Genomic DNA, 13,442 nt, shown 5'->3' on the forward strand with positions numbered 1-13,442 from the left:
CACCAGGAAACCATTTATTGCACGCAATAGGGATTCTGAGAATGCCTACCGCAATGCTTCTTTATGGAAAGTGGACAAAAATAAAAAGAACAGACATATACGAAGCACAAGAGCAAATCATCTCGGTAATCATTTCTGCGTGCGCTTTTAGGGAAATCACTTTAAGGCACAGTTCATAACCAGAAGATTAAAATAAACGACTTTGCTCTGTGCGTTGAACGCTGGCATTTATCACTTCTTATCCTTTTCCTGCCTTTCTTCCTTTTCCTTTTTTTGTTGTATTTTTCTGTATGCTAACAGGAGCTTTGAGAGACGAAGCATTTTCCTCTTGAGCTCAGCGTTTTCCTGCTCCATGTGCCTCAGCCTATCCTCCGGCGTGTTCTTCAGGTATTTCTCTTGCTCTTCACCTTGCGAGCTGTCCTGAGGTGATGTCTTCTGCTGCTGATCCGGCTCAGGCATCAGCAGTGTGGCGCGCGGCGGTTCGCCCAAGTTCCGAGTGACTGGGCCTAAAGGTTCTCCATTCGGCTGCAGGCCAACCACCCTGAGGATCTGGTCTCGCCTGCGGATGCCTTGACGAAGGTCCTGCTGTTGTACCTGTAGCTGAAGAATTCCCCTCCTCAAATTCTGCACCTCCGTCATGTGGTCTGGTGGCAGCATCAACAACTTCTCCCTGAAATCATAAACAGCTTGCCGAGTGATCGAAACGTTAGCCATCGTTTCCTCATTTTCCACCTGCCCCTGTGGGATCATCCTTGGTGGGAAGACAGTCTGTAGACTCGGCACCTCGTCCTTCGAGGAGCTTCTCTGTATTTTCAGACTGTTGCTGTTGCTGCTAAAAAACGAGGCTAAGCGTGAGCCAACGGAACTTCCCTTAATTAGCCCGCGCGATGGCTTCTCCGCCTCACAGTCGCTGCTGCTTTTTCCGCATGCACTCTTTGTATTTCTGCCACTCTGGTCCCTCGGCCTGGACCGTCTCCACTGCCGCCCTTTCGGACGTGCACCCGTTTCTTCGCCAAATCCTACTGCGGCCGTGCTAGTAGATGGGGTCGACCTCGTCTCCGTTACTTGATCATCAGAAGCTGCCATACCTATGTCAGGGGGAACTGCAGTCTCATTATCAACACAGGTCTTCCTAGTTGCAGTCATCTCACTAGAGGAACCCTTGGTCTCTATGCCAGACTGTGAGAAAAGTGCCAGACCTGTGAGAAAAGTGAAGACACCGGTGTGAGACAAAGCTACAGCTTTTTCCACACAGACAATACAAACGCACGCATATCGATATGTATATCAGCGGATTATGGGTCTTTCGACATGGCGACGGTAAGGAAGATATGTACAGATGAGTATACAAAATTGGCCACGCCCTTTCGAGAAAGCACGGTGCCACCATAGGCGGCCGAGTTGCTTAGTGCCGTGGACTATTCCCAAGTGCGTCCTTTCGTGCTGTCACCGTTCCAAAATAATTCGCATCCACTCAGCAGGCTGCTTGAGCACAGTGAGTCACAAGCCGCGGTGGCGCACTGGCCATGGAATTAGTCTGCGAGAACGAATTTAGGTCACCAGAGCGAATCTCAGCCTCCTTTCGACGCAGGCGAAATGCTAACACCTCCGTCACCTTTGCGATGTCACCGCACGTAGAAAAAAAACACCAACTTTGGGACCTTAAACGTAGCACTACGCCATCATAGTGCGAGAAGCAAAAATATGCGTCGGGTAAATTTGCTGGAGCGTTGCTAGAATTAATCGCCGAGTGCGTCTTATCGCGGTCCGCCCGCCGCACTACCGGTAGGTAACGACCATCGCGTCAAAGGCGCCGGCCACATTCACTCTCTTTCTGCTACGTAGCAGAACGCCTCAGCCATTGCGGGGTGTCCACAGGATAGACGAGAAATGAACTGACATTCCAGGGCGTCCTGAAAACGCGTTCGACCGCCCGACTCTCGTGGGGCGTTGCAGCATTCAAGCACTTATACCCGTGCCACACGCGCACAAGAAATGGCAGTAAATGCTTAAGGCCTTAAGTTTGTTAATGCCATTATTTTCGGAGTTGGTGCTACACGTCCACTTTTAATGCCATTATCGAAAGTGACGATGACGATAACGCTTGCAAGGTAGTCAAAAGTTTCATCTTAATATAAACATTCCTAATGAGCAGAATATATCGGGAATGATGTTCAAATGTAATGTAGAAACGATTGTCCAGAAAATACGGCTGTTCCTGCTTTACAAGTCGAAAAAGTAGCCATAAACTCGCATGTCAGCACATAAGTCGAGAGTACCAGTCAATAAGGCTGGTTAAAATGGCGCTCTTCGCATCGAAAATGCGGTTTAGGTGCCTCATCTGGCTGAAAGTTAGGAATTAACCATTTTATAGTGGGCTAGGCAGTTGTAACTGACAAAGCTGCATGCTTTTCTGCGTGTGGAATGGGAACGAGAGTACACATTGCACAGGCGAATGAGTTGTGGCGAACTCAGTAGGTCGCGAATGGCAGTAAGGCTAATGCCATTAAATTTATGCGTGTGGCACCGCACGAATGCCATTAAAACTTAAGGCAGTAAGCACTTAATGGCATTAAATCTGTCCGTGTGGCACGGGTATTACAGACGCCGTATGACAACGGTGGGATTCAGTGACGGAGTGGGCGGGTCGAATTGTCGCCACAGAGGGCAAATTCATTACAAAATAATTATGTCCCACAGCGCAGCCTCTTGCTAATGACTTGTTTATCGATACTCCGGCACAGTTCCCAACAAGTGCGTTTTCTTCACAGATTTTGTTCGTTACACCCAAAGTAATATCTTCATAGCATGGAACGGAATCAAACATGAGTTACTAGAAATCGACCATAGCCAACAAAATCGTACTGTTTGAAAGCCTAGTATCACACGTGAATGCGTGGCGAATATCAACGGGAGACCGTGGAAAGAACCTGAGTGAGGTGCGACTTTTTTTACAGAGAATTCTCAGCCTAGAAGAGGAGCCCGCGCACACATCGTCAACAGAAAGCATGGGAAGGTTTTGCGCTGTGCAGAAAATGAATGCGGTCCGTGCCCTTGAAAACGCGGCCGTCAGCTACCGAGAGAGCGAAGCGTGCAGGATTATTTTCGCGCAGTGTAAGCGCTGGCAGTGAGCTGGCGCAGCAACCGTGAAGGCTACTGCGGCGTCATCTGGTGTCACTCAGTTTGAGCAGAGAGTATAGACCAGAATTTTGAGCCTCTCCTGGGCGCGGCCATTTTGCGCCGACTGGCGCGCCGCTGTGCGGGCGTTTCTTTGGGGACTGCGGGGCTGCGGCAGTTCCGCGGCCAACAGAAGAGGACGACTGCGGAAGGACGAGACCTAGAAGTGGCGTACATATGCCCAAACAGAAGTCATGATGCCAGGCCAATGGGCCAACAGACGTCACCACGGTGTTTCTCGCACTCGCTGGTGTGGTTGACTTTATTTTCTCATCGACTGTACACATTAGTGCCAGACAGAGAAGAGACACACAGAGAGGCAGACAGGGAGAAACAAAGCGATATTGAGGCAGCCAAGCACAATAAGAGATAAGAATAAGTGACAGAAAGAGAGAGACAGCGAGGAACACAGGGAGAAAGAGTAGCAGACAGAGGCAGAGAGATGAACGTCCATATCCACATTCCGCAAATTGGGATATAAAAGCCCCACGATATTGATAGGATGAATGCAACCAGCTGCTTGCGAAGTCTAGTATCACTTTTGTGCGTGCAGTGTAGACCGGTAAGGATGCCTTTTGCTGCAGGTGCCACCTCTCACCCCATTACCAGCCACAAAGGCGGCACTCTTGCATACAGGACCGCGCTTAGAACAGAGGTCAGTACCAATGATCGTGCAATCCGCTCTTTGTTTTTTTTTTTTGTTGGGAGGCTATGGACTCGCTTTACTAAGGCGGATGCCTTTAATGCCTCATCGTTGTAAGCAGTAGTTGTCGACAGAAATGTCACACTTTGGTTATTAACCATGCAACCAATTAAAGGGATGATATAGTGATGCTCCAAGTAAGTGGCACTGAGTTTAGTTAATTAGTTAATTAACCAATTAGCTTAATTAACCTTTCTGGTCAGACCAGAAAGATAAATAAAACCGAATAGGAAATTGGTCGAGTTAGGGAATTGAACCAGGGTCTCCGGAGTGCGAGACGAGCACGCTAACCACTCCGCAATGCCAGCTCGGTGGTTCGGAATGGACATAGGCGCGTCTGTGAATACGGTGTTTTCGTTCACTCCCATCTTCCTCCCTTCCCTTAGGGCGAGGTACAGGTGTCCACCGAGATCTGCGAGACAGATACATTTCCTTTCCTCAAAAAGCAATTTACCGGCGACCAAGTCGTAGAGCCGAACGGGCGATGGCGTTCTGTGGACTCCCTGGCAGCGTTACAAGACGCTGTCGCGTTGCTCTCTTAGATGCGAAGCTTAACATCTTAACCACACACAGCAGTGACACAAGCAGCAATACCGCGCTTAAGGCTTTCGCGTCACCGCACTTACGGTCAACAAAGTGCCCCCCTGAATTTTTTTGAGGCATATATAATGCCGCAGTAAGTGAGAAAACTTGTTAGTAGTGCGCCGGCTGCGTCAAGACCAATTTCAGTCCGTTACCAACGATACACTCGTCATGACTGTCTTAAAAAAAATGGTTCGGCTGTTAATACTATGGCCGCGGGTTCGATACCGGCCGTACTGGCGGTAATTAGATGCAGGTGGAATACAAAAACGCTCGAGTGCTGTGTAATGTGATTCACTTTGAAGACTCCCAGGTGGTGAAAATAAAATCCGAAGCCTTTCACTACGGCATACCTCACAGCCCATGTGTCGCTTCGGAACATGAAACCTCACAATTTACGATTTTGAATCGTCATGTGGATGGGTGTTGTACACACAGTCACAATTAAAGACTTTTTTAGGGCGCTAGCACGAAAACACCCCACCTCAGGCTCCGCCTACACTTGTCCCAAGTCACTGGCAGGTAGACGACCTGCCAGCAGTCTTCATGGCCAGCTGTGCACAACACTCTATGGCCGCGAGTGGGTTTCGAACCCGCGGCGGCGCGAGCAGATCAGCTTCGCTGGGCACTGCATCGGACCACTACGTCGTCGCCGCAACCGGACATCCCGCGTGTTTAGCTGCCAGTCCCCCACTCTCTGTGCTTTGAAATGTCGCCGTCTTCATCGACTTTATCCGTGAGCAATGGATCAACAACACACCTCTATCGCACTGGCCTCTTAGACCGGGCCTCGAAACGAAACCGAAGTGCGAACGGACTTAACCCGCATTTTCCCTGACTCCTCTAAATAAACCGTCACTTTTTTTTTTGAACGATGATAGAAAATGTTTGACAACTTACAAAAACAACGTGGATTAGGGAAAAAATAAAGTCACCAAAGCACGAGAGAGCGAAGTGAACTAACGCACTTCCGGCATAAGTCGAGAACAACGCAGTGCGGAGGTTCAGCTTCTCTACAAAGCATCGATGATATGTAGCCACCTGATCTCGTCTGGCATGCACAGCGAACGGCTTTCCTTTCTGGAATCTTTCTGCGTGCCACTCAACACAGCGTGCAGAATAAAATCGAGTAAACAGTTCCACAAAACCTCGCGCGTAAGGCGGCCAGCTCAAGGTTGTACATCTTAATTCCAAATTTCATGTTTTTAAAGCACCGATATAGCGAGTTTCTTCTCACGTAACGCAAAAAAAAACATATATTGAAACACTTGCTTATCTTGATCGCCGCGGGTCCAGGGCAACCGCCGAGCGTAACTCTGATAGGCCCAACGTATCTCATAGCGGCATAGATAAAACCACGAAGCCGTCGTAGAAGTGCCTAAAGGGCGACCCACATGGAGCGAACTTGCGCTGCGGATTTTGAGCGGCGCGGCGGAACGCGGACGCACCGCCGCTGTGCCGCACCACAAGAGGCGGAAAACGGGCGGCTGCCGCCAAACCGCTGCCGACAAAAACAAACAAAAAAAAGATTTGTAAGCTTACTCTAAAGCCATTGTTTATTGGAGGGCGCATTCTCACTTTTTAGTTCAGCGTATGCTATCTCCCCTCTCCTCTCCACCCCCACTCGGTTCACCCTGCGCGCCGAGCCACCGGCAGCTGCTGCTAGCAGAGACGCAAAAATAGGCTCAGCCTATAGTAGCGCCATCTGGTTCTCGGGACAGGAACCATTATTGTAAACTAACCGGCTCTCCTTTTAAGCCTAGAAGTGGGAGAATCGTCACTCTAAATAAAAAAATAAGGCAAATTTATCACTTATAAGTTTTATTATAGGCAAGGCGAGACGAAGCGAAAGACCGGTGCTCCATTTACGGCCAGTGAACGCAGTGAAAAAGGCAGCAACAACGAGAATTCAGTCCAAAGCGAGGGGTCCGGCTTCGAAAGGCGCCGCCATGTTTGTCGCCGCGCGCGGGCGGAAGCTAGATGCGGGAAGAGAGCGCCCTCATTGGTCCGCGCTGACAGCTCGCATTCGCCGCTTCCGGTGAGCGGCTGACCGCCGGGCGAACGTATCTAGCACTGCTTGGTCGGCGGCGAACGGCCGCCGGCGGCCAAGCGGCCGCCGCCGGGCGGCCGTACGCAGGTTTTCCGCGAGAAAACCGCTCCATGTGGGTCGGGCTTAACAAGCGCAAACTGGGCCGGTATACTGTAACGATTCTGCAACAAATTCCATGCCATTTTTGAATTTCCCGCCTTTCGCTAATGCACTAACGCCACGCCCCGCGTTTCGTGTCCGCCATTGGCTAACGCCAAAAGCAGGTCGTCACTTAAGCCAATAGCAAAGGCAGGAAAATTAAAAAAATATACATAATTTCCAACCGACCGATAAACACCTACTCTTAGTAAGGCTGAGATCTGGGCGAGTTGGTATGCATTCATACTGGTGAACAGCGCCCTTTTCACGGCCCTTTTCACACTATCTTCTTACTTCTTTTTGTTATGTTTTTGTATACCCTTCCGTCCTTCAATAAACCCAGTTGATAGTCAGCGCTTGTCTTGTTGTTGTCCTGCCTTTTTTGCGCTGTTCACCAGTATCAATACCTACTCGACAGCGCGAGCAAACGCTCTAGGCTGGGCTCTGAACGCGACCGCATGTGATGGATTTCAAGGAAATAAACCGAAGATGCAAAAACGTGGCCGATGAAAGGTCAAGGAAATGACTCAACGAGCAGTAACAGAGCTCGTGTGGACGCTAAATGCCTGACATGTGCCGAGATGGAGACGAAAAGCACGCAGAATTACACGGAGTGAAACTCTGTACAGGCAGGCGTGAGGAGCATCAGTTTCCTTTCGAAGGCAGGCGACCGTTAGCTACTAGAACACAAAGCCCCCCGCAGTGCGAATGGTCAGCTAACTGCCAGGGGCGAAAATGCGACGTGTTTCCGGCAGATTCAGACGGAGCAGGAAATACGTTTGGGCTACGCGAGAGAATCGAGCGCGGGACAGCAGTGCCGCAAGTAGTCCGCGACTGAAAATAAATGACACCCAGCGAATACGCAACCGTGGCTCGGAAAAACCGGTGCATCTGCGATGAGGTCGACGGAACACCACACAACAGGAGACAGCTTCTGACACGCGAAGAACAGAAGAAAGCTTCCATCGGCTAAATCATTCGCTTGTTTACGACTAACTTTGGCACCTGTGTGACATTTGGCGGTCAGCCGTTTTGGTTTATATTACGACTGGATGGGGAACTCGCCCGATGTTCTGAGAAATGCGCAAATCGTATGCAATAGGCCTGTCCAAAAAAAAAATGCAACTGTATTTCTAGCGCCATCTCTCGACGGCAAATTGACGCAAATATTTGACGCGAGGACAAAACATGATGGCTGCTCCAAATTTCCCAATGGCGAGAGATGGCGCTTCTGGGACACCTGTTACGCAACCATCCTTCCTTGGCCCGGCAGCGCCGTTTACGAGACGTACTTCCGATTAATTCGCATTTACAGGGCAAGTACTCGCCCAAAACGCAGTGTAAAAGAAACCGGACTGCAAACTGCTACACCCAACGTTGCACGCAATTTCCAACGGTGCACAGATCGTGCAGATTCCCATGCTAGTCCGAGAGATTGCATTATGGCCACCGTTAGTGGCTATGTCATGCTGAATTCCAATGGCAGATCGAGACCGCTCCGTCGGATCGCGTACGGAGCGCGTCGGAGCGCGTAGATTTGCCACCTCCCAGTTTGCGATTGGAATGCCAGTGATCCCTCGGGAGCGCGACGCCAGCGCCGCAGCGGCGACCGCGGAAACTAGGCGCGCCGCCAGAGCGGACGCCCTGCTAGCTTCGTGTTCGAGTGCGACAGGAGTTGCGCGAGGCGCGATCTCCGCGTTGACAGACGCCGTCTCGGCGAAACAAAAAGGAAGTAGTACGAAGGCCGTAATGTAAAACCAAAACCAAAGCGTATGTACAGGATGGTCCACTCTCCGTGAACACGCGAGTATGCGGCCGCGGTCTTCGGAGAGCCGGTGAGCCTGTCCCTACCGTTCACGAAAGAAGTGGCGGACGACGCGCAGGCAAGTTGCTCGCTGCTCGATTTTCCAGCCTTGCGACTGCAAGACGCAAGCCGCTGAACCAATCAGCGAGACAGTCGAGCTTTCGGCAACGACGCCGCCCGCGGACACGCCGAGCGACGAACTGCGCTGCCCCCCGGCTTACACCGTGCCCCCGGCCAACGTTTCTCCCTGGCTGCCGTAGTCGTCGCTAAGCCTAACTGTTTTTCATCGATGCCGCAGCTGAGGGCGCTTCGGAATTGGCCAGCGCTGTAGTAAAGGTGCTACTCGCGTCACCGTTTTACTGTGTTCCTCGTCTCATAATAAAATAAAGACATGATCGATTTCTGCGACGCCTCCAACAGCGGAGCTAGCAGACAGCAGGCCAGCCGCACTGGGCATCAGGAAGAAATTTGCTTGTATCGCAGTTATCACTTCTACCAGCAACTCGGTATTGGCCAACGATCCTCAAAAATGATTCATTTTTTACATTCCTCTACTCCAGGGCTTGTTATGAACGTGAACAAAGAATATTAGCGCATTTTTCTGACGCCGGCGGCAGGCATATACAGGCCGGCAGCTTCACACTCGCTGTCCGGTTCAGACGAATCTTCACTGCTGGGCTCTGAGCTTTCAGTGCCCGAGTCGGGACTGTCACTTCCATGAAGCAAAATTAGTGCCGCACGGCTCGAAACAAGATCATTGCCGTCCACTGTTGACTGGAAAGTACCCGTCTGTCCCGGCTCGCCCGGCTCACCACGTAGCGACGACAGGAACGAAGCGGCTGCTGCCGGTCGCGACAGGAAGTAGACGCGGCGGAAAAGAAAACGTCACGCGAGGTTCCGGTCAAATCCGCCGATTTCGGCAGATCAAGAATCGCTGCTCCACGGAGCGATCCGGGATTTACGCCTGATCCCGATCTGCCATTGGAACATACAACTCGCGCTCCCATTTTACCATTGGAATACGACTGATCCAAACCGAGCAGAAAAACTTGATCCCGATCTGCCATTGGAATTCACCATCAGCAATGGCTACCACTGCTGGTCCCGGCGCTATTGCAAACAACTTTACCTGGTGCGACGGTTACTTACACTCCAACAAAAATGGCACCGCACAATAAAGGAATCAAATTCACAGGTGATAAGTGCATGTATATGTTGAGTCATCTTGCAAAAATAAACTGCTCTAGGGCACTTTACTCTGAGCACGTTAGGCCTAGACTGATCATGTCCTCGTCACTACGCCGTGGTCACGACAGGCTGTACCATGCTGTACCGACACTGCAAGCTAGGTAACCAGAGCTGCAGACGCGACGACCATTATTTCTTTTCATTGCTATCGACAGAGCGCAGTCACTCACCTGATTCAAAGAACGACAGTTTCTTCAAAAGAATTCAACAGCCTGCACGTGAGGACCCGCCAAATTCGCTGCGATCACACCGTACGTTCATTAAGGGATTGGATTGGATTTCTTCTTCTTCTTCACCTCTTTATAATGGCACATACCCACGTGGGGGGATTGGCCAAGGTGTAGTGGTATACATTAGAAAATTTTCATAGGATTAAACGTGAATTTTGAAAAATGTATTCATGAAAAACGACAGAAGAATATTTGAAGTGAAATAACAAAGAACATTTTGGCCAGAATTATAATTAAAAACAAAAAACAAAAAAAACCTCCGAGACTTTTAAAGGAGTTAGCAAATCAACCTACCAGTTGCAATTATGTAATCATGGAGATTGGATTTGACGCTTTCCCGTCATCTTCCTCCCTTTCACCCTGAGCGCGCTTGTTTAAATTCTCAAGATGCCCAACGCTACGAAAACTGTGGTAAACAAGGCCTATGCTATTTTTCTGTAAATAAAAACACACCAGAACCGATATTTAGCACAAACAAATGTGGTTCCGCTCACATCGCCGAGCAGGAGTAAAATTTGAAGGCCCGGGCCGTAACAATGCAATGTAACAAAAGTTTCTAAATATTAACTTCCCAGTCTGCTTTATTAAACACAGGGCAGCACATCTTAGCAGACAATGTTAAAGTACGAAATTTAATTCGCAAGCCGCTACATCGTTGAGACGGTGCGATAAATGGGATTGTTTGAGTGATAGACTATTTGAGTGATAGATTATTTTTTTAATTAATTAACTAAATATATTATTTATGTATTTATTTATTTCTTCGTGTGTCACGTCAGATATACAGCCAACAACGTCAAGGCACCAAATCTACTCGGAGTCGACCAATGAAGCAGCAGTTATGCGCGCAGCTTTTCAGCAAAATTTATTCCAATACGCGTGGGACGCAACTTACGATTGCAGTGAACAGCTGGTTTATGGAAACGCAAACGACAGGAGCGCTAGTGGCCCCACTCCGCGCCACTGCAACGGTGGAGTTGCTTGCTCTGCTTGTTCAGGAACACTGGCCTGAAATAAGCTTTGTTTCGATAATTGCTAAACACTGAGCGAAATGCCCCAGGTGCGACATTCTGAGGTCCTAGCCGCATCGGACGTGCTCTCAGGGCTTCCGGTTCCAACGGAGGTTGCAAACAGCAAGCATACACGGCCTCGCATCGCCGTGGTTCGTTGAGCTTAGTCATAAGCACAGGCCTGGACACTGTCTATTCATCCAGTTGAAGGTACTACACAGCGTTCGTACTTTGCGGCTAGCCTATGCGGTACGTGAAATGCAGACGTAGATGGATTTCGGCTAGGGTGGCAGCGCCTATCTAATGAGATGGCTAAAGAAGCTCGCAGCCTACATCAAACAGTAGCCATTTGGTTCGTGGGGCTTTTCCTCCCATTCCGTTCCTCGATTTGCAACATTCGAGGGATCATCGCATCGCTCACGCTCAGACATTCGCAGATAAATTTCACGCAATAATTAATTTAGGACAACTACCGTAGCTTCCGCGCCGATCATCGCTCACTCAGTCTTCTTCTGCAAGTTATCCTCTTATTCTTCGGTGAAAGCTACGCGTGATAAAAGCTAAGTACAAGCTAGAAGAAATGGTGGCAAGTTCTTGAGTACGTGGTAACATAATGAGGAGCTTTCCGTAATAACTCAAGACTACTAAACAAACATTCGAAGGAAAAAGTCACACTCCTTGTACGTACCTCCCCTACTTACAAATGTCTGCAAACTTCACGCTATTCCAACAGTGCTGCGTACTTCGGTAGCAGAATTCGCTGCCCGCGCACCTCACGCAAGTTAGAAATCGAAACGAAATTTCCTCGCGAGCAACACACACCAAGAGCACAATCAAGAAGCGTCAGGGTAACCGCCGGACGATGAACAATAATCTTCGTCGCGAAGCAAAGTTAGTGGGTCATTGGTTGCTGCATCGCCAACAGCGGAGCGCACATCACAACGCAACCGGAGGAGAGGTACGGCACACACACACGGCCGCCCCTTAGACGCACACACTGCTTCTAGTATCAGCCGTTTCCAAATGGGTTAAATTTCAAACTGTGCCCGTTGGCTCCAGATTGGCCGAAAGGTGTCACGAGACATTGACGAAGCGAAGGCGGAGTGAAAGAGGGGGAGATGCGGGAAGGAGAAGGTTTTCTCCTTTCCTCTGCGCTGCAAGCTTGCGGTACAAAAAAAAAAAAACAGCACAAAACCAACTAACGGTTCAAACACAGACCCCTTGCCCTTTTCGCCGCGCTGCTTGAGCTTGAGCTGGCCGAGACGCGTTTAGCCGTACGAATGCGTTCCGCGCGCTGATTTGTTTTCACTGTATGCCAGAGAAAAGTATTATGCGTTGGGGGACCGTAGTTGACGTGTGCGACAACACGCTAAAACACGAAAGGCATGGAACCGCCATCGGAACTATACCGTTTCTGAAGTAAGTGTGTAGAACGCGGAGACGCGAAGCACGGATCGCAGCAGTCCGCAGAGGCGCTAAGCGTTGCGGTGTGATGTCTGGGGTTTCGCGTCACGAAGCTGCGCATGTGCTATGACGGACGCCGTAGTGGAGGGCTCCGGATTAATGTGGAGCACCTGGGGTTCTGTGCCGTGCACTGACGTCGCACTCACTGCTCAGCACAGGGACGGCTCTTGCATTGCACCGCCATGGAAACGCGGCCGCCGAGGCCGGAATTCGATCTCGTGCTAAGCAGCCGAGCGTTGGAACCACTGAGTCAACACGTTGGGGCTTAAGCGTTGCAACTATGCTTGCCTTTGCGGTCGTATCAGCCGTTCTTTCATCCGTATCGGTTAAGACTCTGAGGCCGACACGAAGACAGGCCTAGATTCCCTCAATAAAAACGAATTTGGAAGGAATGGACGAGATTTTTTTTTCTTTTCATGCGTGCTAAGACGACGTTTACAACTGTTTGACATGTAAGCTTAAATGAATCGGACAGCGTCGCACGGCACCAGTTTCGAGTTTGGCTGCAGTGCGGGCCAGTCTTAGAGCTATCGCGGTGTCTGGACCTGCGTTTTGAGAGAGTACGCGATACTTTATGCGGCGTCTGCTGATTTATCTGGTCTCTGCTTTGGCCGGCACTTCCTTCGAGGCTCTTCATGAACGCTGATCTGTGCGTAATGTTGTTCCGCTCGGGATATGTTATGAAAGCTATTCAAGCCTGGTCGTGCGTACTTTGAAACCGAAAGAGCAATTTATTTAAAAGAATTGTTTGCGTTTCATACTAGGCTCTTTTCCTCCCTGTACGCGCACAAAAACTTCGGCAAGTTTTTGTATTCTTAATGTCTGATGTCTCTACTCCCTTTAATTTGATGCTATAAAAATCATGTCTTATACGCTGCTTTTTTGTTCACTGGGCACCTGGTGCAATATTGCTCACTATAAAAAAAACATAATGTCGCTTGGTGAGCCCAGAAGGAAGAGTCGCGCATATGTTCATGAAGCGCTCCCTTGTCGTGTCGCGGTGCCTCTTATTAAAACTTTATATTTATAGCATCTC

General features: G+C 49.7%; 1 long non-coding RNA gene across 1 annotated transcript; it reads right to left on the bottom strand.

Moving 5' to 3' along the window:
• Nucleotides 1–9,967, bottom strand: LOC149353813 (uncharacterized). Its single transcript, XR_016289602.1, has 2 exons — nucleotides 9,873–9,967; nucleotides 1–1,199 (listed from the first exon to the last, which is right to left on the bottom strand). It is a non-coding gene; the product is annotated as an uncharacterized LOC149353813 (long non-coding RNA).
• Between the last annotated feature and the right edge of the window lie 3,475 nt (nucleotides 9,968–13,442).

Source organism: Amblyomma mixtum, chromosome 3 (genome assembly GCF_055824585.1).
Source record: "Amblyomma mixtum isolate Tamu chromosome 3, ASM5582458v1, whole genome shotgun sequence".
Taxonomy (NCBI): Eukaryota; Metazoa; Arthropoda; class Arachnida; order Ixodida; family Ixodidae; genus Amblyomma; species Amblyomma mixtum.